The sequence below is a fragment of the Aythya ferina genome (assembly GCF_964211825.1).
Source record: "Aythya ferina genome assembly, chromosome: 17".
Taxonomy (NCBI): domain Eukaryota; kingdom Metazoa; phylum Chordata; class Aves; order Anseriformes; family Anatidae; genus Aythya; species Aythya ferina.
Window position 1 is genome coordinate 6,011,945 of NC_140316.1, and position 23,437 is coordinate 6,035,381.

The 23,437-nt window shown below is 47.9% G+C and overlaps 2 long non-coding RNA genes across 2 annotated transcripts; one reads left to right on the forward strand and one right to left on the reverse strand.

The window, feature by feature from the left end:
* The first annotated feature begins 10,374 nt into the window (after positions 1-10,374).
* LOC311420560 lies at positions 10,375-22,251 on the forward strand. The gene is made up of 4 exons (XR_014684364.1): positions 10,375-10,493; positions 20,794-21,041; positions 21,141-21,523; positions 21,961-22,251. It is a non-coding gene; the product is annotated as an uncharacterized lncRNA (long non-coding RNA).
* On the reverse strand, positions 19,629-22,252 carry LOC311420559. The gene is made up of 2 exons (XR_014684363.1): positions 22,139-22,252; positions 19,629-20,073 (listed from the first exon to the last, which is right to left on the reverse strand). It is a non-coding gene; the product is annotated as an uncharacterized lncRNA (long non-coding RNA).
* Positions 22,253-23,437: the final 1,185 nt, after the last annotated feature.

The window sequence follows — 23,437 nt, forward strand, 5'->3', positions numbered from 1 at the left end:
TGAATCAGGATAGTTTAACAAACTCTTACTAAAAACACCCCATCACATAATGAGTCTAAAGGTTTTAGGGATTTCTTTTGATGATGTCTTTTAAGGTAGCAGTGAATTCAAACCCAAAGGAGCAGTGATGAAGCACAGAGTGTGCATCCCATACATGAGCAGTGGAGGAAAGCTGGTTGCTTTTTACAGGAGGCTAACAAATAGCAAGTTTTGGTGTGCCAGAAACTTCTGAAAGTTGTGCTGAAACCAAGATAAGGTCTGCCAAGAGCCAGGGAAGAGCAGTAAATAAACTTTACACTGCATCCGAGTCAACTCCTGTTAGACAAAGCTTACATGCATACTTGGAAGAAACCCTAATAGTCTGTTTTAAATATTATCAAGGTATTCTTACTGTGGGTTGGTTTCTTTGTGTGTGTGTGTGGTTTGTTTAATCACAGTCAGAGCACACCTCTCCTCTCTTAAATTTTTACATAGGAAAGAGAAAAGCTGTCTGAGCTGAAACATAATGATGCTTGAAGTTTCCACTGTCAGGTCTTAGGAGAGCATTTTTTCTCTTAAATTCTTAAAATTTTAAAGGATTTTGATGGTGTTTACAGCACCAAAGCAGCTTCATTCTAAGTTGAGGTCCAAAAAACCTGCTCTCTCTGGTTTCTGCCACAAAGCACAAGTCTTCTTCTTCACTGGTAATATTAAATCAAGTACTTGGAAGAACTGGTGAACTGCTGCTGCCCTGCACTCACTTTCCCCTTTCTCTAGTTCCCTGTCACTCCTGTCCAGGCAAAACCCTACCCTTCCTTGATGGCACTGTAATTCCCCCCAAATGTCCTCTACCCAGAGGAGCTGCCCAAGGACAGAAGCCCTGCCTTGCCTCCCCACTGCAGCTCTGCCATCCCACAGCATTTGCCCACCTCGAAATGTGTGCGACGTGCTGCAGCAACCACGCATGGGCTGTATTTGCCCCTTCCTTTCCCAATTCAAACATTTGCTCCCTGATCATCCAAATATTGATTTAAACACTCTTTGATGTCATTTGGGAAAATACATTTGAATGTTTTAAATGTGGACTCAGTCCACTACAAGGAATACTCGGAGGACTGAGACAAACACGGACCCCTTGCACTCCGTTAGCTAATGTCATATTCCCTCCAGCATTTACTAAAATCATTTAGTCAGAAAGATAACATTGTGGATAAGGAATATTTTTAAATGTTTTCAAAAGCCCCTGTTATCTGTTTGATCTTAACAGATGACTTCTGCAATCTAAATTCCACCTTCACCGATAGAGAAAGCTACTATTCTGTAAGAGAGTGTTTATAGTAAACCCTATCTGAATTTGTCCTGGGTTTGGTCACAGGCTCCTAACAGGTTTGAGCTCTCACTGAAGAATTAGTTCTCCTTGTGGGTTGTTATTTTCCAGGTACAGATCTCAATTAGCGTGAAAAAGCTCTAGTTCTCACAGAACTGCTCCCAGCTACAGGCTGCTGCATTTAAGCAGGACTTCCCAGTTTCTAGGTGTATAAACACCCAAATTTCATTGCTATTTTTTCCCCATTGACATGAAAGGCATACATAAACATGCTCAAGAGCTAGCAGTGTTGACTGAAATATTTCTAAAGGCTCTTTTACACCTTAAGCACCCACCACTTCCCTGTGGTTAAATGCACAATGTGTGTGCGATATTAACCAAAGAAATTCTGTAATTGCAAAGATTATTTTTCAAGGCTTGTTAATTCATTTATTTTCATTTTCCACTTGTGCCAACAAAGCCTTGCTTAACTAGTTCAGTATCTTTCATTACAACTGACGAGGAATGTGAGGTTATAATTTAAGGTAGGTGCTCTGCTCAGTTAACCAGAGGGATCTGAAATCTGGATGTGAACTAACAAGCGAGATTTTAAATATAAGTGAAGCACTGATCTCTGATGAACTCAAATAATTGGTATACAGCTTGAGAGAAAATAATTTAACAAAATGCCAATATTAATTGTTTGGGATTTGTGAGAAGAGCAAACCACACAAGTTTGAAGGTAATGGGAAATTAATCTTGAAACAAAGTTTTAATAAAGGTGGTTTCAAACGAAGCCTCGCTGGTGCTGCTGAACAATACAAAGGTTAGATTTAACTTTGGAAGCACCCACCAAGGCTGCAGGTTTAAAACAAAGTTATATTGGTTAACAGCTAAAAGCACTGGAAATCAGTTTTCAATTCATTTCTAGGACGTAATTCAGCAGCCATGCCAAGCAAAACTGCAAACACTTCTTTCTGCAGTTTTCTGTTTCATTCTGAAGGACAGTTTATGAGCTAGTCAAACTGAGAGCACAGAGCCACGGGTCACCCCCCGCGCCCCCCACATTTAGGCTGAAGATTCACAAGGTTTGTGAACTAAAGCATCGGTTTGATAATCAAACCATAACTTCATCACTCCATCTGTGCAGGTCAGTTACTTTTACATACACAAAGTGCATCTGCACAAGTGTTTGCTGGTGGGATTTTGAAGTTAAAAAAGGAAAGGGTGCTCCCAGCATTAATCAGGGAAACAAATACTTCTGCTCACACCGCACTGAGACAGGCTGCGGTTGCACCTCAACAAACACACAGCTATCCTCGTGTTTGGCACATATTTTACAGATAACCTAAGGCAGAGAAAACCTCTATACTGATTTATTTTCATATTAAATTCTTAACTCAGAAGTGAGATGTGACCCTCAGATAAATCTCCCACAATACCCTGCTGATTCCTCCCGTTTGGTCAGGGCTAACAGATTCGGATTAATTGGCAACTCTGCTGGGGGGGTAAGGAGGGAGGTTTGTTCTGCAGTTACTTTTCTTGAATGTCAAGCAGATTAGTGCACTAAAATGCCTGGGAGATAAATATGCTGCAGATTTCAAACAAATGAAATTCCAAAATTGTTTGTTGAGATTAATTCAGTGAATGAAGGAAATCACTCTCCTTTTTTCATGCTCTCTGAACTGTGGGTTATACAGTTGATTTTGTTTTGTTTGTAAAAACAAAAAAACATTTAACTATTTCAAAAACAGCCACTAGATTTGGAAAGAAGGAAAAAATTAATCCCAGGTTTGGCTTCTGATTAAATTTAGTGGATTTTTTTTTTTAATTATTATTAACTAAATGTTCTTCTTGACACCAAAAGAAAGAGTGAGATCCTGAAATACTTTCAAGTCTGTGTTTTGTTGCTGCAGAGCACTCTTAAAAAAATGCTTCCAACCCTTCACAGCACAGCTCCCTGGCTAGCTGGAAGCACATTTTAATTGTTTGATGCAGCAAAATGACCTTTTTACTTTTGTTCCAAACAGAAGTTAAAGCACATATTCACAGAATTGTGAAGATAAGCTCATCCTAGGTATTTTAGGAAGGGTTTTTTATTAGTAAATATTTTGTTTTAAAATGCACATATGAAAGCTTGTACAATGGTGAAAGGATGAGTTTCCTGAAATTAGCTAATCCTGAAAAAGCTTCTTTCTATTTAAAATTGTATTTGTTACTGAGAAACCCAGGGTTCTCTAAAAATAATATGTCCTGGAAAGCTTCCTAAGGCATATTCTGAACAAGCTAGAAATAACTGTTGCATATTTGTCTGAATTAATACAAAATGTTTGGGACAATTTTGTCTAAATAAAAATCATTAAATAAAAATAGGAAGCATTTGAACTGTGATTTAAATACAACTTTACACTAAACAATTTATTGAAAAAAACTCTTTAGTTTTAGTTATATTAGACAGAAAAAGTACTTTTTTGTTGTTTTTTTTTTTTCCTTGTATAGCTCCACTTAAATTATCTCGCTCAAAGTCGTGCACTTTTGAACCAGTAAACTCATTCCTCAGTTAGTGTTACACTGATAAACTAATTTCAAACAAATGTAGCTCAGTGCCAACACACAATTTCAACAAGTAGAATTACACCAACAAATATCAAACAAACTATTTGACTGTTTGAGCCCGTGTGAAATCTGAGAAAGGCAGATTTCTCAAACAATTGTTACAGGAACTTGGGGTTGTTTGCTGCTTTGGAGCTTTTTTCTGTTAGATGCAGCCACGTTACATTGTACTGATGAAACACTTTCAGGCTGCTTTTTGCTTTTAGATTTTACATTGAAACGAAGCTTCCAGACACAGCTATGAATTTTCTTTTAAATGATGATTAAGAACTGCTTGCTTTCTAAGGAGAGAACGTAGCTATTCACTTTTAGACCCATGCCAAACCTCTGCAGTATTTCTTTGAGCTAACCTTTATCCCCTTTCTGGACTTGCCTTGGTCTCTGCTAGAGAGCAAGTCAGCTGTAATTACTTACAGGTGAGTTATTCCATACTAATGAAATAGCTCTATGAAAACGATGTTATTGAATTGAAACGTAGATGGCAGAAACACATTGATTTATTTTGCATGGATTTTTAAACGCTTAACAATCCCCCCCTCTCCCCTCGGTGCTAAAGAAATTAAGACCCAGCAGCGAAGGGGAAGTTCCCTCCTAAGCGAGCCCCGCACCACTTTTGCTCGGGCTGGGGGCAGAACGAAAAACCGGCTCGGTTTAAGAGCTTCCTGGCAAAACCTTTCCTTGCTGACTTCCAAAAGCCCGGTGCTGGACATAGCAAAGCGCAGCACCCTCGCCTCGCTCGTGACACTCTCCGCCAGATGAATTTGTTTACCCCGTTGTGCCTTTTTTTTTTTTTTTTTTTTTTTTAAAGCGTGGGTAACTCCACCCATAACTCTGCAACTCCCCACTCTCCCCGTCCTTTTTAACCTGTTAGGCACTGCTCCTGACCTCCAGCCATCCTCCCCGCCGCTCCGGCCAGCAGGCGCTTTGCAGCCCCGGCCGTGGAGTGGAGCAGGAGCCGCCCGGAGCCCGCAGCCCCTCGCCAGGAGCCCCCAGCAGCTGCCAAACCAGCGCCGGGGGGGCCCTGCCCTGCGGGGTGGGCGCTGCTCGGGGCTCCCCTCTCCCCATCCCTACGGAGTTATTGTTATGATTATTATTTAGCGTTATTTTTTTTTTCCTTTTTTTTTTTTTTTTTTTTTTTTGGCGGGGGAGGGACGGGGGGGTTGTTTTGTTTTTACAGCAGCCATGCAGAGCCCCGGCTATTGATTTTCGGGCAGATGAAAGGGATTTTTACAGGCCTTCCCTGTGGAAGGGAGCAGCAGTAAAAGGTGATACCACCCACTCCGAAGGAATGCTGTGCATGCAATTAGGAGCGAGCTCCCAGCCGGGGGGTTCCAATTCAAAGCAAGGCGAAGGCTCCCCACCCCCTCAGCCCCCAAATCCCTTCAAACTACCGAAGCCATCAATACGGATCGATGCCGCCCGCGCCCCTTAACCCCTTCGTGCCCGCTCCCCGCCGCCGCCGGCCATGGGGTCGGGGGTCGGGGAGGGGGGGGGACGCGGCCACCGCCAGCTCCCTCCGCTCCCCGGGCACACCGGGGGCACCGTGGCCATCCCAGGGGGTGCCCCCACCGCCGGGGGGGCTCCCCGGGAGCGGCATCGCCCGGCCGGGGCAGCAGCGAAGCGGTTAATCAATAGCGGGGCTGCGGGCAGGGGAGGGGCGGGCTGGAGGGGGGATAAAAAATGCAGAAAGGAAGGAAATGGAGGGAGTGAGAATTAGAGTCGCTATAAAACCTCCCCGGCCTGCCTTACAAAAGCGGGAGGGGGCGGGGGGGAGCCCGGCCGGGCCCCGAGCCCCCCGCCCCAGCAGCGGCCGTGCGGGGCTGCGGCTGCCGGCCCGACCCGCACAAAGCGCGGCGGGGCAAAAGCGGCGGAATTCACCCGGCTTGGGGCAGGGGCTGCGTCTCCCCCCCCTTCTCTCTCCTCTTTTTTTTTTTTTTCTCTTCCCTCCCTCCCATCCAATCCCTCATTCATAACTTGCATTTAGCGACTGTTTTTCTCATTCATGTTCCCCTCCCTCTCGGACACTGTCAAAGCGAGCACAAGAGCCTGCTTTGTAGGGGTTTGATCAGCAGAGATTTGAGATCTTGGGGCTGGCTGCGTTTGGGTTACATTCAATCACTTTTGAAGCTATCGATTGGATATGTTTATGGAAACACGAAAGGTATTTCTGGCCATCCGCTAGCTAGGAAATGATTGAGATTATTTATTTTTATCGAAAGGAACGAGGAGGTTTCTCCGGCTCTCTGATTTTCAATCCTGCAGACAGGGAAATGCCATTAAGAAACTATTGCGTTTGTATCACGTTAAAACGATTGTTCAGCCTAAATAAAGACGTGTTTGGGGGGGTGGGCGCGGGTGCGTTTTAAACTTTTAAAAATCGTTTCTGACAGCTTCTCAATTACTAAAACGTTTCCGAGGGTGGCTTTTTGTCGTGAATAGTTCTTTTGTTTATATTTTTCATTTAAAAATCCTCTAAGCAGCTGCATTTGTTGAAAAACTCTAAGAATGAAAAAAGGAAAGAACAATTTGAATTTCACTGGTGTGTAGCCTCGTATATCTGAATAGAGATATACACTCACAGAACAGTTTTAAACTGTTTTGTTCTCCTCTGCCTGAATCGAAGCCCATTCAAATAAAACTTTTCTGTAAACTACTTGGATAAAAATACGAGGATGGTGAAATCTCACCTATTTTACTGGCAACTTTAAGGATCATTCAAATGAGTGCTTAAAGAAAGGGTCCACTTCATATTGAAGACTGTGTGTTAAAAAAGAAAAGTCGAGGTAGCTGTGCAAAATGAGGTTTAGGATTTTAGACGAGCCCAGAAGTGACTTTGATTCCCAGACTACATGCAGGGGCTTTCTGAAGTTGAGACAAACCAAAAGTCCAATCTGTTTAAGCTTAAACATTACTAGTCAATGCTGCCCCGTGAACATTTTACGAATCTATTTGTTCCTGTCTCCTGTGGAGTTTTATCAATTCGTTTTGAATCCAGCCTTACAGTTTTGTCCACAGGAGCAAATGTTTGCAGGTAGTGAGCCGGGAAAGAAAGCAAAAACACAAAAATCAAATGTATTCTTCCTAAATGTAGCAATCTTCCACAAAGATGGACTTTAAAGTTAATTTATAACAGCCTCTGTAAATATCGTTGGAAACTTCTATGAAATTTTCCTTGCCCTCCTCTTTTCCCTTTGTTCCTGCCTGTCACCCACATTCACGAAGCATATGTATGTTCAAGACCTAATTAGGAAGGTTTTATATGGGTTTGTACATGTGTTTTCACACAGACGCTAACGGCAGAGCGTGTTACTGTGCCGCTCGGGTGGGACTAGGGGAACCTTGCAGACGGGAAGAGCGTTATTAAAGAAATCGTAATTAATAGCATTAAGAAGCTGATTAAAATAAAAAACGCGTTATTGCAGCAGGGGTCTCATTAAGAAATAGTCATGCCTGTCTGCCACAGATTTAAGAACTTTCAGCCACAAGGCCTTGAACCGAGGCAGCCCCAGTTGAAGGAACGCGGCGCAGACTCCTCCCCCGGTGACATCAGATTGAGTTACACTGCAAAACCACCCCAGGACCGGGGAAAAAAATTCTGCTTTTCTCCCTCCCCTCCTTGATGTTTAAAAATGATAAAAACGCCATTCTTCTCCAGCGCTGGACGTTTGCAAGGAGCCCTTCTTTAAAGCGACCTAACATCACAACAAACGTCTTTCATCCGCCTTCCTTTCCAAAGGGAGGGAAGAGCACAACTGCCCGTTTGCAGCAAAGCACCACCAGAAAAATCCAAAGAATTCCCCAATGTCCCCCAGCCCTGAAACACAAAAACCCAGCCGGTCGGCCCGGCGTTGAGGCAGAGTAATGCTCCTTTCGTAGAGCAGGAGGAGCCCGGTGGGAAGAGCTGCACGACGAGGCTGCGGATCCGGGGCTGGCGAGCAGAGCTGCTGATGGGGAACTTCCATTAACTTTATTTACAGTTGGGCCAAAATTAAACTGACAAAGCCGTTCGGAGCTTGCTGTAAAGTTACACATTTTTCATGTAAACATCCAAGGCAGTTGCCTTTCTCTAGGATGTGTCATTTCCTGTGTGGCTGCACTAATATATTAAGGAAAGGGATTGCAGTGGATTTGCATATTTGTGCACGTATAGACACTGGGCGTAGGAAAGCTAGCAGGATGTTGTATATATACAACAGCAGAAATCGGCAGAAAGCGTTTTGTTCAAAAGTTTGACCACCCTGCAGTAAGAAATTGCTTCAGATACTCTTGACGTTCAGGACAAGGCTGGCAATGAAAGATTTGTGGACAAGCCAGTGTGGGACAGAAAAGCCTCTATGTTTAAAGACTCGGGGAGGAGGATGTCATACTCAGGACACAGGTCACCAAAAGGAGCTACAAAACCAACTTAGTTCTTACCGGCTCCCTCACTCATTATTTACTGTGCCTCGCTCAGTGCTAAACATTTAGCAAGGCAGCTGCAAAGAGACACGGACCACCGACAGCAAGCTGAAGGAATTAACTGCAGGGATACAGGGGCTCACCTTTGCTCCAGGAAGGACATCTTTCTGGTTTTGCTGTAAGATAACTTTTTTTTTTTTTTTTTTTTTTTTTTTTTTTTTTTCCAGCAGTAAAGTGTCAAACCCACAAAGGAAGCGATATAATTAGTGCTGGTACCTACTACAGACCCGGATCTCTGAAGAGACCAGTGCAGCTTTTCAAACGTCTACCATTTTGAAATCAGAAAAACATTTTCTAACAGACAGAAGAATCCCTCTTGAATCCCCCCTGGCCCTTTTGAATTCACGCCCTGCCTTACATCAAACGCTTTTTTGCTGATTAACTGCACAATCAGGTCCCTGCAGATCAGGGGAAGAATGGAGAAGAGAAAAGCAACCTCTTTTCCAGAGAACAATACCATTATTTCAGCTCCATTGGACAGGAATGTGTGATTTCACAGCCCACTGCCCTTCTCTCCCATCTCCAAAAACACTGCCAGAGATCCACTGCCCCAAGTCCCCACCCATTCGGCCCCAGAGCCAGCGGTTACAACTTGGGTTCAGTGTCTGTGCGTGGGGGCTACGCTCACACGAACATACTTATATGGAGAAAATATCCAAATGGGAACCGACTCCCAAGCCCAGGAATAGATACAAAGGAAGTTTAGTTTATTTTTGAAAATAGCTAATATCCTTTTTCTTGTATAATGTAAAATTCTTGTTCACATGCACACGAGATAGATTTTTGGGTCGGGCTGTGTTTGAAGGTAGTTAACAAATGAAAGGAAAGGAGATTTTGAAACAAAAATCATTCATCACTTTAGGGAGAAATATGTTTTTCAAATACTGATTACTTAACAAAATGCTAGCAAATACAATAGAAAAAAAAAACCACAACTTTTTTTTTTTTACATACAGAAGTGTATCACTTTCTTAAAGCTTGTTCAGTTCATTTGCTGTTAGGTTGGTCTCGTTTGAGTGCTAAAACACTTTCATTTTAAAAAACATCTGTTGAAAACAATTGTTGAATAGCTGATTCCACAGGAGGAGCTATTTATTTCAGAGGTGAAAGCAACTGCACAAACGTGAGTTTGTTGGTTAACAACGTGGCAGAAATCTTTTCAAACAAGAGCCACCAGCACATGCCCGTGTTACAGAGACCGTGCCTCATTGCTCTCCCGGTCCCCGTTTACCCATTTTTTTCAACAAATCCCGCGCCGTGCGGCTGGCAGGGTGGGAGCCATACCACGCAGCCTCCCTCCCTACCCCCAGACTCGGCGATAACGCGCTGTGAGGTCAGCAGCGATGCCCGGGGGGAGCAGCCCCCGCTGTCACGCCGTGCCCCCCGCTGGCCCCCGGCCCTCGGTGCCTGCCCAGCGGAGCCCAGCCCTGCCCGGCCCGTACCCAGCGCGGCTCCGGCACCGAGCGGACCCGGGGGAGCCGGGCCCGGGGCTCGCACACGCGGGGTGCCCCGGCTCGAGCAGCGCTGCCCCTCCTGCTCTGCCCAGCTCGGCGATTTGTTTTGCCAAGGCAGGGCTTGCTTTGCTACTCGGGTCGAGCTTCGAGAGGGCAATATGCACGGAGTAGCCGCGATCTCTCGGGCAGAGCAGAGAAACACCGACCACACCTCTCAGATAAGGGACCGCTGGGGCTCGGGTTTGTTCCCCCAACACCAGCAGCCCCGAACAAAAGAGAGAAAGGGGGGAGAAAATAATATTTGCTCAGGTCCCCCCTCCGCTCGCCTTTGATTTATCTGTTTACAGCCGGGACCCCCTCAGTTGAAACAAAAAAATCAATGAAAATGTAGTTGCAGAAAAGGCGGGCAAACTACTGAAAAAAAAAAAATTTGTGAATGGAAGAATGTGTTTGTGCATTCATTGTTAAAATAAAGCGCAGGCCGTGACGTCGGCCGCCGCGGGCCAATGGGCGGCGGGCTAATATTTTTAAATATCCTCCCCGGCGGCCAATGGGCGAGGCGGTGGCAGAGACTAGCGCAGGGCCCGGCCAATGGCGGGGCCGATATGCTAATGAGGACTTGGTCAGGCAGGAGCTGAATGTCAACTAGTCAAAGATGGAGGCCGGAGCGGGGAGGCCATGAGGTTCGTACCGGAGGGCTTTGCCCCGAGCGCCGGCGCTCGGGGAGCGGCGCCCGAGCCCGCCCGGAGCGGGGCCGGGGGCTCGGGGGGGCTCTGGGGAGGCCCCGGGGGGTCCTGGGGGGGCAGCGCGGGGCCGGTCCCGTCCCGTCCCGTCCCCGCTTTTGCGCCTCTTTTGGGAAGTTTCGCCTCCCCGCCCCGCGGAGCCCGGCTCGCCGCAGCCGGGGGGGCTCCGGGGCTCCGCCGCAGCCTCCTCCGGGGTCGCAGCCTGGGGGGCCGGGGAGGAAACGGCGGGAGCGGAGGGCCCCGAGGGGGAGCGGGGGGACGGCGGGGAGCGGCCCCGCTGCTGCCGTGCCCGTGGGGGCCCCGCGGGGCTCGGGGCAGCGGCGGGGGCGGCCCCCTCCGGGCGGAGAGCGGGGCGAGGCGGGGGCACCGCGGCATCCCCGAGCCCCGCTCTCCCGGAGCGCTTTCCCCGTGGGGCGGGCGAGCCCGTCCTGCCCTCCTTCCCTGGCTCCATCCCTCCTCGCCTCCATCCATCGCTGCCTCCTTGCTTCCCTCCGGAGCGGCTCCGGCGGCGAAGTTGCTGCCGGTGCCCCGGCGGGGGCCGCGGAAGGCGGCGGCGGGGCCGGGGAGCGAGGCGGGGAGCGGCCGGGGGCGGCCGGCGGCCCGGTGCGGCGGGGAGAGGCGGGGATGCGCGGGAGGCGTGCGGGAGGCGGCTGCGGGCGGGCTCGGCTGAAAACGCTTTGCCTAGGGGCGAGCCGGCTGCTCCCCTTCTTGCCCTTTTCCTCCCCCTTCTCCCGGTCCCTTCCCCGATGCAAAAAGCTTCGGAGAAAGCCGAGCGCGGTCCCGCGCCCCGCGCTCCGTTCGCCGCAGCCGAGCCGGCCCCGGGGAGCTTTGTGCGGCTCGGCTCGGTCAGCGCTGCTGCCGGCGGAGCCCCGCTGCTCTCCCCGCACACACGGCGTAGCTCGCTTTCCTCTAAGAGGTCCCGCTCTCTTCCCCCCTTCTCTTTTTGTGTCTCTTAAAACCCCCGAAGAGCGAGGCACTAAGTCACATGCTATCTCCGGCCAGTATTTATATTGGCTTAATATTTAAATCTCGTAAAAGTAATGCTTTGCTTAAATAGTCCAGAGTTTTTGCAATAAACCAGGGTGCGCAGCCCAAAGTGTTTCTTTGGCATTCTTGCACTTTGCCCCAATTCCACTCCGTTTCCCTCCAGTGTGTGGTCTTGAGTTGTGTAAGGAAGGCTCGTACCCTCGAACACAAACTGGGGCTCGGGAATTTTTAAAAAAAAAAAAAAAAAACTTCCCAAAGTTTAAAGCACATTCTTTCTTCTATCTCTCTCTCTCTTTCTCTCTCTCTTTTTTCTTCCCCCACCCCCTTCTCTCTTTCTTTCCTCTTTTAAACATCTCCAAACTAGCCTAGGTTTCTGGGTTAGGGAGAAATTCTTGTCCAAAAAAAAGGAGGAAAAAAAATAAAATTAAATCAGCAAATAACAACGATGCAGTTTAAGATTCTAATTGGTTGGGACACTTCCAAATCAACTGGCTTTTTGTTAATACTATTCTGTAAATTTGACAACCAAAATTCATTTAGTGCATTTTCTCACTCAGCCCAAACTCCCCCAGACTCAAATCAGTTTAATTCATTGTAGCATTTGGTACGATTCTTACTCATCTGTACAGCTTATGGAAAATTGTTTTCAAGTTTGGATTTCTTTGCCTAGAATTTCTTTGCATTGTTTGAAGCTTGAAATCAAAGTATTTTGTAATTTCTCCAGTGATTCTTATTTAACGAGTAGTTACGTTTTCCAGCTTTAAGTTTGAAATTGTTTAAAGAAACAAATGGTAACCAGTTTGAAACCTAAAGACTAACAAGTTGACTTTTAAATGTTACTTATTGCTAAAATTATTTGGAATGTCTGATTTGTAATGATTAACTGATGTTTTCTCCTCACTACCCCTATATTCTTTCTGAAAAAAAAGAAAGAAAATAATTCAATAGTAATGTTTTCACGATGAAAGCAGATGACTTTTAAAGGTCTCTCCCCTCCTGGATGGCAGTTGTTTTGAAAGCTTGTTTAGATGCTTGCAAAAAATAGCAAAACTTCCTCAGCACTTAAAAATAAATAGAAGCAATTTAAACTACTAGCAGGCATGTATATAATAAATACCAAATATTTTAGCAGATGATTCAGATGAAAGCAATAGAAAGAATATGAACTTCTCCTGCATTGTGTCTTTGAGATAATGTTTAATCTACTTCATTACACACCTACTTTTGTAACGTGCTGGGTCCTGAAATGCAAGGAGGACAATCCAATTCTGGTCTTTGCTTTCATGTGCTCTAATGCAATACATTTGTCATGGAAAAGAAAAAAGTCCCTAAAACAACCTTGTCTAAATTCTTGCTGAATTAAATTTTAAGATGCAGTTGTGAAGTATTAAAATCTGACTTTAAAGAATAGCATTGATTCAATGTGGTTGTCGAAGAAACTCCTTTTTTTTGAATATAACAAATCTGTTTTATAGTAAATCATGCACAGAAGGCCATCACTTGGAGAAGTTTCTAACTGATTTATCACTTATATTGGAAAGTCTCTGAAGTATGCTGTTGTCCAGAGCCCTTTTTCTGTTGTACTACTGGCAATTATGATGAGCAGTGCAATATTAAAAGGGCATTGGCTGGCAGAAACATGACCCCCTTTAGCAGCCCACCCTCTTCAGAGTGGGCAAACAACCCTAAAATAGATGCCTCCTCCAGTGTATTTATGCACGTGTGTGAAATAAGGTTTTATACATGTGGGAGTGGTTTTAAGTAAGGAGACAGATCCTGGGTTGTAGATTTTATTTGTCCTTATATATGAAAGGGCTGGAATAGTTTAAACACATCCTATTTAAAACAATCTCTAAACATTTCTGGGAGCTTTCAAGGCATCACATTACCTGCTTTGTTTACCGATATCCTGTGAGTAATTCATTATTCTACACACTTAAATTTCTACACACTTTCATGCAATATCTACATGGAAATTTTATAATGATTTCTTCATAGTTTTTCCCCCTTAGAAACTCTTCCCTGTATGTTCAAGGTGGTCCCTACCAATGTCTGTAGGGATTTAATGCTGTTGATTTGTTTCTATGAATCTGTTGTGTTTATGCTGTGATTTTTGAGTGGTGACACTGAGATATGCGTGAGATTGAAGCACAGACACTATGTATTTTTGTATACAAGTCCCATCGTTTCTGTAACATTTTCCTCCACAGCAAATCAAAGCACTGTGTATTTATACCAGTCTATATATACACACACATCAGGCTTTTTGGTCTGTACTGGTCAACCACTAGAAAACACACAGCACAATTAAGAAAACTTCTGAAAGCACAGGAAGGGGCTGGCACTTTGTGTGATTTATTTAAATCGTGCAGTTCAGATTCATTGACTGACCAATTTAGTTTTTATAGAAACACATACATTTGGGAATGCTGAATTAAGCCCCTTGTTCTTTTTATTCTCCATTACTATAGCAAAATATTTGATTGTATAAAACCTTCATAACGTACCGTGCCTAGATATACTGGGCATGTAGCAAAAGCCTGAATGGTTTGTTTAACAAGCCATACTAACAGTGCTCTTTCTCTCTCTCTCTTTCTTTCTTTCTCTCTCCCTCTCATTTTTTTAACTAACTTTTTGTTATTGTTGTTTTTTTTTTACCTTGTCTAATTACGATTGCAAATAAACTTTGTCATGCAGAGTTTTATTGGGGCTAAACATAAAAACGTTATTGTGGTTAACACTGTAATGTAACAGTCCCTTACAAAAGGATGCAGGGCAGCTGTGCAGAACGTGACAGTGGCTGCTGGTATCGCTGGCTCTGACAATGTTGCACTACTGTCTGCACAAATAAAGCAGTGCAATAATATTGTCAAAGCATTTGGTTCCAGTCCTAATACATCCTTATGATCAGTTACTGTTGCACACCCAGCCCCTGACATTATGGGATTCTGTAGTTATTTAATGCATTTTAGGAGGCAACCATCCCCCTACTCTGATTCCTCCTCCCCACCCTGCCACAAAGGCTCGAGCGAGCGTTAAATTGTCAAGCTTGTGTAGAAATTGCCTAAAAAATCCATCCCCTCGTGTTTGTTTGTTTATTTTGTGTTTAGGTTGAGTGGTCTGTATGGAAATTCCTTGGGTTTTGTTCCCCGTTTTGACTGCTTCAGTGTACAAAATGGATTGCCCTTTCTGCCACTAGCGTGGGTTTGTGTGTCCAAGTTGTAAAATAAAACGCTGGCCTATTCACATTTTAAAGCCCTCTTGTCCTCCTTTAGAGCAATCACCACCTTTAAAAATATCCTGACCAAGTCTGAATATTTTCTTGCTTCTGCTTTAAAAATTAGTCTTAGGAACGTCAGGATGTTGTTATTGTGTATGGAATTCAGTGGCTTTAATATATACACGTGTATTCACAGGCAATTTAATTTTTGCTTCCTATTGATGTATCTTCCAAGTTCCATCGTATTTCACTTTTAGAGGAATTACTGTTAAGACTAAAGCAATATTGATACCTTCATTTTCATTAAACAAAACAAAAAAAAAGAATAGGAGGCGCGTAAATAACAATCAATAGATTTTGAAAGACAATCTTTCTCTGCAGTTCTCAATAGCAAGCGTGGAGCGGGTCTGAGAGACGCAGGGATGATGCAGGCCTAGGAACCGTAATATTGCATTCAGAATTGATCTTTAAATAACAATCTGTTGGTGACTGTCACTCGCGGTGTGGTTGGAGGCAGATGTGGTATTTTCACTTGCAGCTGCTAAGAAAGGGGTTTGGAGGGCTGGGGGATGGGACCTTTCTCTCTCTCTCCCTCTCTCTTTTTTTTCCTGAAGCCTTGAGCTGTTACCTTGGGAGCAAAGGGTGGGGGTGGGGAGAGCCGTCATATTGGAAATCAAATCTAGGTAAAGGAGCATTTTCAGATTGCATTGCGTACCCCAAGCCAGGCCAGGGTGTGCTAGCGAGCGAGCCATGGGGAGGCAGAAAATGGAGGACCACATCCTGAGGCGGGGGGGGAGGTAGGATCCCATTTTAGAGGGACAAGGGGAAGCCAAACCTCAATAACGCCCTCCATTCCTCAATGAACAAGTGAGCAAACAAAAGGCACCTTTTCGGTCCCCGGGGTGGTGAGGAGCTGAAGCCTGCCTCCCTTTCACACCCCGAGGAGAAGGCTAAGCCTCTGAACCCGAAGCGGAGGCTCGGGGCCGGTGGCGGCTGCGTTGCAGTGCCCAAGCCTCAGAGGAGGTAACCCGAGCCTCATGGCTCCCTCTCTCTAGAGCTTTCCTTTTCCTCCATCTCTGCGCGTTGCAGCCCGGTTGCCATTTTTGCGTGCGGTAAGGAGCAGGGAGGCCTGGTTAGCTGAGGCGCCTTCCCCTCCTGATTTTTAATTAAAAGCTAGGAGAGAGCAAGGTCTGTAGAGACCCTGGCGGTGAGGGGGGGACACCATCCCCCCACCATCACTGGGAGCAGAAGAGGGAGCAGAGGGGATGCGTGAGGGGCCCTTCGCTGCCTCCCTCTGAGGAGGCCGGCAGGGAGGAGCGGTGCCCGGCTGGAGCCACCCCGCTGCAGGCAGCATGGAGCCCACCGGGCACTGGGGGCAAGGGGCAGCCACGGCTTTAGGCCAGGCTGTAAGATGGCCTCTCCGAGGCCCGAGCCCGCCTTGTTTGGCGGTGCAGAGCTCCTGGGGGGAACGCACACGGAGCTGCGTGTCCATGTAAAGTCCTGACCTTACAGACCAAGTGGTAGCACTGCTTGGAAACCTCCCCTGGGCAGGGGGGATTCGAGGCGTGCGATGCAGGGCAAGGCCTGGGTGGTGACAAGGACTGAGTTCCACTCGCCAAGGGCCAGGGGCCATTATCAGAGTCCTGCTTATGGCCACTGGGGCCACTGCAGGCCCTCCACCGAGCTCAGGCTGCCAAAGGCAGCCCTGGGGGCATGGGGGGCGAGGACTGGGGTTCCCTGCAGATCTGGGCCTGGGATGGAGGTTACACATTCCAAGCCCTTCCTTCCCCACTCGCTCTTTCTCTCTCTCTTTTTTTTTTTTTTTTTAACCCTGCCTGGCTGAGGAATGTAACAGCGAAAAAAAAAAAAAAAAAAGGCACTGGAGGAAAGCAAAAAAAAAAAAAAAAAAAAAGCGGGGGGATTCGGAAGCAAAGGCCCCTTCAGGAGTCTGTATTTGTGCAAGGGAAACCATTTGCATGTGTGTGGAGATGCCAGAGTTTGTCTCCAGTTGGGTCGGAGGGGGAGGGCGCGGGAGGAATGCGGGGAATCAGGTCGGGCTGCGGGGGGAAGGGCTCCGGCAGAGCCTCCATCCTGTTGTTGCATAAACTTGTTAAAAGAACCCCTCCTCTGTGGAGGCAGCACACATAGGGTATTAGTGTGGTGGAGGAGGCCAGACCTGCGCCCTGGCTACACAACCAATTGGAGCGGAAAGTGAAATCAGATGGTTTAAGTTTTCAGAGGGATTTTTTTTTTTTTTTTTTTTTTTTTTGCAGGGGGACTTTTTGAGTCATTGCATTGAGTGCTCGAGCCCTGTTAAGGTCGCTCCTGCTATCGCTGCTCTTGGGTGGTGCGGGGACCGGGGGTGGGGGGAGTGCAGGAGGTGCCCGCTCCCCTCCTGCGGGGCCTTGCGGGGAGCGCAGCCCTGGGCGAGGCGGTGAGGGCTGCCCCCAGCCCTGTGGGGCTCCCGATGGGGTGGCAGGCTCCGAGGTCAGCCCCACACACACGTCTCCACCAGCTGAGGCTACTGGCAGATGCCCCGCTCACCCCGCTGTATGCACAGGGCTGTAAGCGGGCCCGGCCCTCCCCAGGTGATAGGATTTAGCCCTATTTTGCTCCTGCTTTCAGTACCACAAGTCTTTTTTTTTTTTTTTTTTTTTTTTTTTTTCCATCAGACAGCAGAGCGCTGGTAAACACCACGCAGAAAAGCCGTATTGTGGGGTTACAAAGTCTAGGCTGTTTAAGGAGCTCTGTCATTCCTTTTAATGGAGCTCACTGACGCAGATCTGGCTTCTGCCAGCCGAGGAAATGTTGCTGCTGAGAAAAGGGTTATTGAAACCCACAAACTAAATATTATAAGCAAGAATCAAACGGCGGGACATTCTGGTGTGTAATCCCTCCTGATTGCAGGCGGAGGGAGGGGGGACATGTTGATAAGTGGCTGTGGGTGACAGAGGCCCCCGGCCTGGTGGGTGAAACGGGCTGGGGAAGGCAGCGTCTGTGGGGAGGACTGCCAGCACGGCCTCTCCGGAGGCTCACACCTGGACAGGTTGACTCTTGCATGGAAGCAAGAATCCCCTTTTTCTCTGGACGGATTTGTAGTAACTTGCAAGATAGACTTAAGGAGCCAGGACTGGAATGCTAAGAATTTTCTCTTTCAGAAAAAAAAAGGGGGGGGGGGGGGAGAGAATTAAAAAGGCAACACTTCCCAGTTTTAAAACAATGATACAATTACTAAAGAGGTTGGAAAACTCTAAATCAACCCTCAGCCTACAGCTGTTTCCAAAGTGTTTGCTCTGACCTTTGGTAATAGTGTCAATTTTGCTGCAGAAAATATATTGTGGACTATATAATGTATTTAATTGCAAGATGGCTTTTAAATGGTCTCCTTTCCCCAGGCTAGCGAAATGGCTGTGACCAGGGAAACGAGGCTGGACCGAAGCTTTGTTGTCCTGCCATGTTTTGTGAGGTTGCAACCAAGATGAACGTTTTAAAAACACTCTTGCCCGAAGTGGCACCTTTAACCACAAGGGAAAACAAACAAACAAACAGCAGTGAAGGGAAGGGGAAATGGCTCCCTAAACTACACCAAAGAGGATGAGGTCTGATCTCACATGGAGCGGGAGGCCTCTGAGCTCCAGAGAGGCTGCTCACTACTTTATATTTATCCCCAGGCTTCATCATTGGGACACTTCAGTCTCACCGACGCTTTCTGCTAACATCAGAAAAAGGGGGCTTAAACATCCAGCAATGACTCCACTACAGTTAGAGATTTCCCCCCAACACTGCCAAAAAAAAAAAAAAAAAAAAAGCTTTGATTATTGAGCAACATATAAAGCGTTATTTCCATACTAGTCTGGGTGACATTTCCATTTAGTTTCTATAACTGTGATTAAAGGCGAGAGAGGTTTCTAAACATATCTAGAGATGCTGAGCCTCCTGGAGTATAAATAGCATGCATTTCATAATCTCGTGTTTAAACGTTTATTTTAAAATAACCCCCATATACATTCCAGAGAAGTCTCCCTGCTATAGGGCATAGATTGACCCTGGCTTTGCACATATTGTTTGCAAACTGGGGAAATACTATTGGGTATTTGAAGCTGCCTTTATTTTTCCTGTCTTGTTAAAAAAGAAAAGGGGGGGAAGTGTGGGGAGTCCTGTGCCAGTGCACCACTTGGAGATAAGGAAATTCTTGAGACACATCTAGGCTCTCAGTGCAGATCCAGAAGCATAAAGGCATAGTATCTTAATTGCCTTTGCTTGGACTTTAACTCGTGGCTGACGTCTCTAATTACATCCCTTACTCCTTCCTGCCAGTTGTAGCTTCTGCAACTGCTGAAATTCTTAAGTTGTGTAGAAATTGTCAAGCCGTGCTTTCCCCCACCAGTACTGGTGCATTAGCAACGTCACTCGATGTGTGAATTGTACGTTTTGACTGTACGCTCACCAGTGGGCTTGTCTTTGGGCCACTGGAGAAGTTAAATTGTGTGTGTTAAGCATAAGTCTTGTTTGAAATAACATCGAGGCTGAAGAGTGGAAAACACATGGTAAACATAAGCAAAATAGAGACTGGACGGGAGTAGATGGAAAGGTAAGGCAGAGCCTAGCTGCATTTTTTTTTGTTCTCAGTCCAACTGGATGTCTAGGTTGCAGGGATTGCTGAGAAGCAGAGTGGCAGGGTTAAACGTGAGGGTTTGCCAAGGTAACAAGAATACCAAAGTTTGATAAAAACTCATTCTGAGCTGCTTACAGCAATCTCTGTGAACATGGCCTCTTAATTAGCGTGAGCAAAGGTTAATACAAATAAATAACGTGGAAGAAAGATTCCTGTTTGCTTCCAACAAGCATCACAAAGGACAGGGATAGGGAGGGGTTGGGGCAGACTGGAGATTTTGTTTATCAGTCCATTAGAAAAACAAACAATTAATGGAGCTTCCCCTGTTCTCTTTTCTTTGGCATGTCCTCGGTTTTCAGCTGCTTTGGGCAAGTCAGGCAACATCAAAGGGGATGCAGGGCTGCCTCACACCAGCATGCCAAACGCCAGGGATCTCTAATGGCAAAAACCAGATCAATGTGGTATGCATAAATTAGCCAGGAATCCATGAATTAGGGGATTGTCTCTCCATTACACTCTTATTTAATCCACTGGAAAGCAGGCTGAGGAAAGAGAAGCTTAAAGTGTCAAAATCATGAACTGGTTTGGGATGGCCTGGGAATGAAGTTTCCTTCATCTTCCTCTGGACTCTCAAGTGTTCCTACGTGAGGAAGGCGCTGGGGCAGGTTCACTGGGAGCAGGATTACAGAGGAAGAGCCCTGCTGGCAAAGCAGCCCCAAAGCTGGAGGTGCCTCAGCCCCTCCCTGGGATTCCTTTCTGTGGCCGCTGGTGTGCTGAGCCCCAGCTGAAGATCGCGCCTTCCAGCCTAGGACAGAAAAGGTGCCAGGGAGGGGGGCAGGAGGAGAACAAGCTAAACAAAACCAGCTAGGGCACAGCACGCGTGCGTCTCTAAACAGTGTCTGATCTGTGTGCGTTAACGTGAAGTCAGTGCTGGAGAGCCAGCCCTGCCGATCCTGTTTCGCTTTCTAATTTTTGGTGTGTACTTAATCCCGTGATTTCCAATGAAGGGAGGGATATTTTCAAACACTGGGCTCTCCAAGTAGGACAGCCCTGGAAAGGAAGTTCTCCGAGGGCTTGATGCCTATTACTAAGAGGTTCAAAATACAACTATCAATTAACCAAATAAATAGTGCTTCCCAGCCCCTACCAGCTCAGGCAGCTAATTGACTGAGTTTATTAATAAAGGAGAAATTCACACGCAAGAAGAAGGTGAGAACTGGGGACAGAGGTACAGAAACCTGGGTAAAATCCACACTGGTGTTACAGACATCCTGGGAGAAAGGGACGGTGTCCCCGCACCGATTCTGCGGGGCCAGAGGTTTACTGCTGCTGCACCCTAGCCTCCCGGGAGCACAGGGTGCTGCGATGCACAGGGCAGTGCGCTGCTTTCTAACTTTTTACCCCTTCCCCATTTGCAGGCATGGAATGAAGCTCCCTCCAGTCACCTGCCGCAAGACACATTGTCCAGCTTCCTAACCTTAAGGATGAGACCCTATCAATATTGCCTCTGCTTTTGTGCTCAGGGTAGTAGTGCAATATTGCTTATAGGGTCTTTTCTTTTGGGGGTATTCTTCATGGAGAGAAGACAGCCACAGCAGGAAAAACTAATCCTATGTGCCCATCGAGTTAAGGGGAAAGTTGTGAAATATCGAGCCTTGTTAGATAGGCAAGTAATGGTGCGGAGACGTTACTTGTGACAAATAATTGTGCTATTGTGGTGACTCAGGTCGTGAGTAATGGGCGTATTTTCGATGCTATCGCACAGGATTCAAAATGGCCTTGTGTTTAAAAAGCTCACGCGGTGACTGAAACTGGAGAAACCCATCGTGTCTCCATTTTAAATAGCACGAGTCCCGAGAGGTTTGAAGGGTGCCTATTTTACATCACGCTGTAAACACCCACCGAGGGATGGGAGGAGATACATAGCCACACTTGCTGTTTCCGCGCCTGATCCCAGCCCGAAAACCAGCACTGTGCGAAGCAGGGCGCCGCACAAAGGGGCCGGGGCTCTGCTCCCGCTGACCTCCCCACGGCAAAGCTCTCGCCTCTGCCCGGCGAGCGTGGCCGGGCCCGCGGCTCGCAGCGGGGTCGGGCGGTGGAGCGGGGCTGGGCACAGCCCCCGGCCCTTCCCCAGAGCCGTTCCCGGAGGTACGTGGGAAAGGAGCAAGGGACGGGGGCGTTAAATCTCTCCGCTTTGTGAGGGATCAGCTGGGGGCTGACAGCAGCCGGGATGGCCGAGTGGGTGGCCCTGCCTTCCATTTCAGGTGGTCCCCGCGGTCCCTTTTGGGACCTCTGGGGCCCAGGGAAAGGGGTGGTGGGAGGGGACTTTGGGGCCAGAGCGGGGCTCGGCGGAGCAGCCGCTGCCTCTGCAGGGCTTCACAAGCCGCTCTCAGGGCGGTGTGGGGCTGCTGCAGCACAGCCAGGCTCGGGGTGCTGCCGGGGCTGCACTCGCTGCTTGGGGCTTCCCCCCCTCACACACCCACCCAGCATCGCTCCGGGGGGAGGCAGCCAGCTCGGGGACAAAGCCAGGAAATTCCTCCCCCCCCCTCCACCCCTAAACCCGGGCTCTCCCTCTGTGCCCCCAGCCCAGCAGCCGGGCCAGCGCTGGGACCACCGGGCGGGCTGCCCCTCTTTCCCTGTTGCACTACTGTCACGGTCGCAGCGAGCAGTGCAATAATGAAAGGGCGTCAGTGCGCCGGGGAGCGGCGAGAGCCGGGGCCGAGCTGGTGACAGCGAGCAGGGCCGGGCCCCCCACCCAAGAGCTGTCTGACGGGGGGCCGGGGGGAGCCGGGATGATGACCCATGGCCAGGGGGAGCTGGGCACAGGGGCAGGGCGAGGTGAGTGGCCCCACACAAATAAAGTGACTTCCCATGTCCCTGTCGCTGCCTTTTCTTCCTCGGGGGGGTTTCTTGCAGGTCACCGGCCTCCCCAGCGGCGGCGCACAGATGCGGAGCCCCCGCAACGTGGTTTTGTGGGGCCGGCCAGGCCTGTGCTTTGTGGGGAGAGGCTGAAGGCACTAATAGGACTGGGGGTCTTCCTGCCCTGTGGAGAAGCGGGCGGGAGGCATGCCCTGGTGCTGGGCTCGGCGGTGGGGTGGGAGGGGAAGGGGCTGCAGTAAGGGAGAGCAGATCGGTGCTCTGCAGCTGGGAAGGCCAGGAAATAGCCCCGTGATTATTAGTGGCCATGGCGAAATGGATCCTTCTATAAAAGAGGGCCGGGGAGGGTTATTTCCTTTAGCAAAGGACCTTTCCACTCTGGCCTTTTGAACCCGCGCTTCTCCCTGGCACTGTTTCTGCTTCATCATGACTTTTTGCAGAGGAAGGTGAGTGCAGAAAGCGGACCGGCTCGAGGCGAGGGCTGCAATCTAATCCTGATGAAAAGGCTTTTACAGCCTATGCTTCATTTCCTATTTCTTTTGGATTCTCTCTTCCGCCTCTCACGTGCACAAGCAGATAGAAAAGCCGAATCCTTCCCTGCAGTCTCTCTCCCGGGGAAGAGTCAGCCCCCTCCCCAGCTTCACCTCCAGGCTGTGCACACACAAAATGGCTGCAGCAGCCTGTGGGTGGGCATGGAGAGCTCAGGAAGCCGCTTTTCTTTTTCCCACCCTGCCTGCCCAGGAAGCCCTTCTGCTTTTATTTTCTGTGGCATTTCGCTCTCGCATAGCTCTGTGCAAATCCAAGGGGGTCTCCTATGTGTAAGCTATGCATGGAATGGGAGCTGGGGAGGGAAACGGCCAGTTTGCATGAGAAGGGGACCTGTCGGGCCCCAGTGTTTATTTTTTTGCTGACCTTCTGGGGATATGGTCAGTGAGAGCTGTGACAGCTGCTGGAAGCGGCAGGGGCTTTGAAGATTGTGAAGGTTGTGACCTCGAGGCCCCTTTCCTCTCTCTGTCCCAGGAGCTGCTGAGTCAATCAGGGAAAAGGGGAGGTGAAACGGGGGCTGCTCTTTAGCCATTTTTCAATCGGTGAATGAAACAGGAAAGGACAAATGCAAGAAGAAAAAAGAGCGATTACTTCCACTTTGGTGCATTACTGAGAAGGGGGGATATCTCTTTGGCAAAA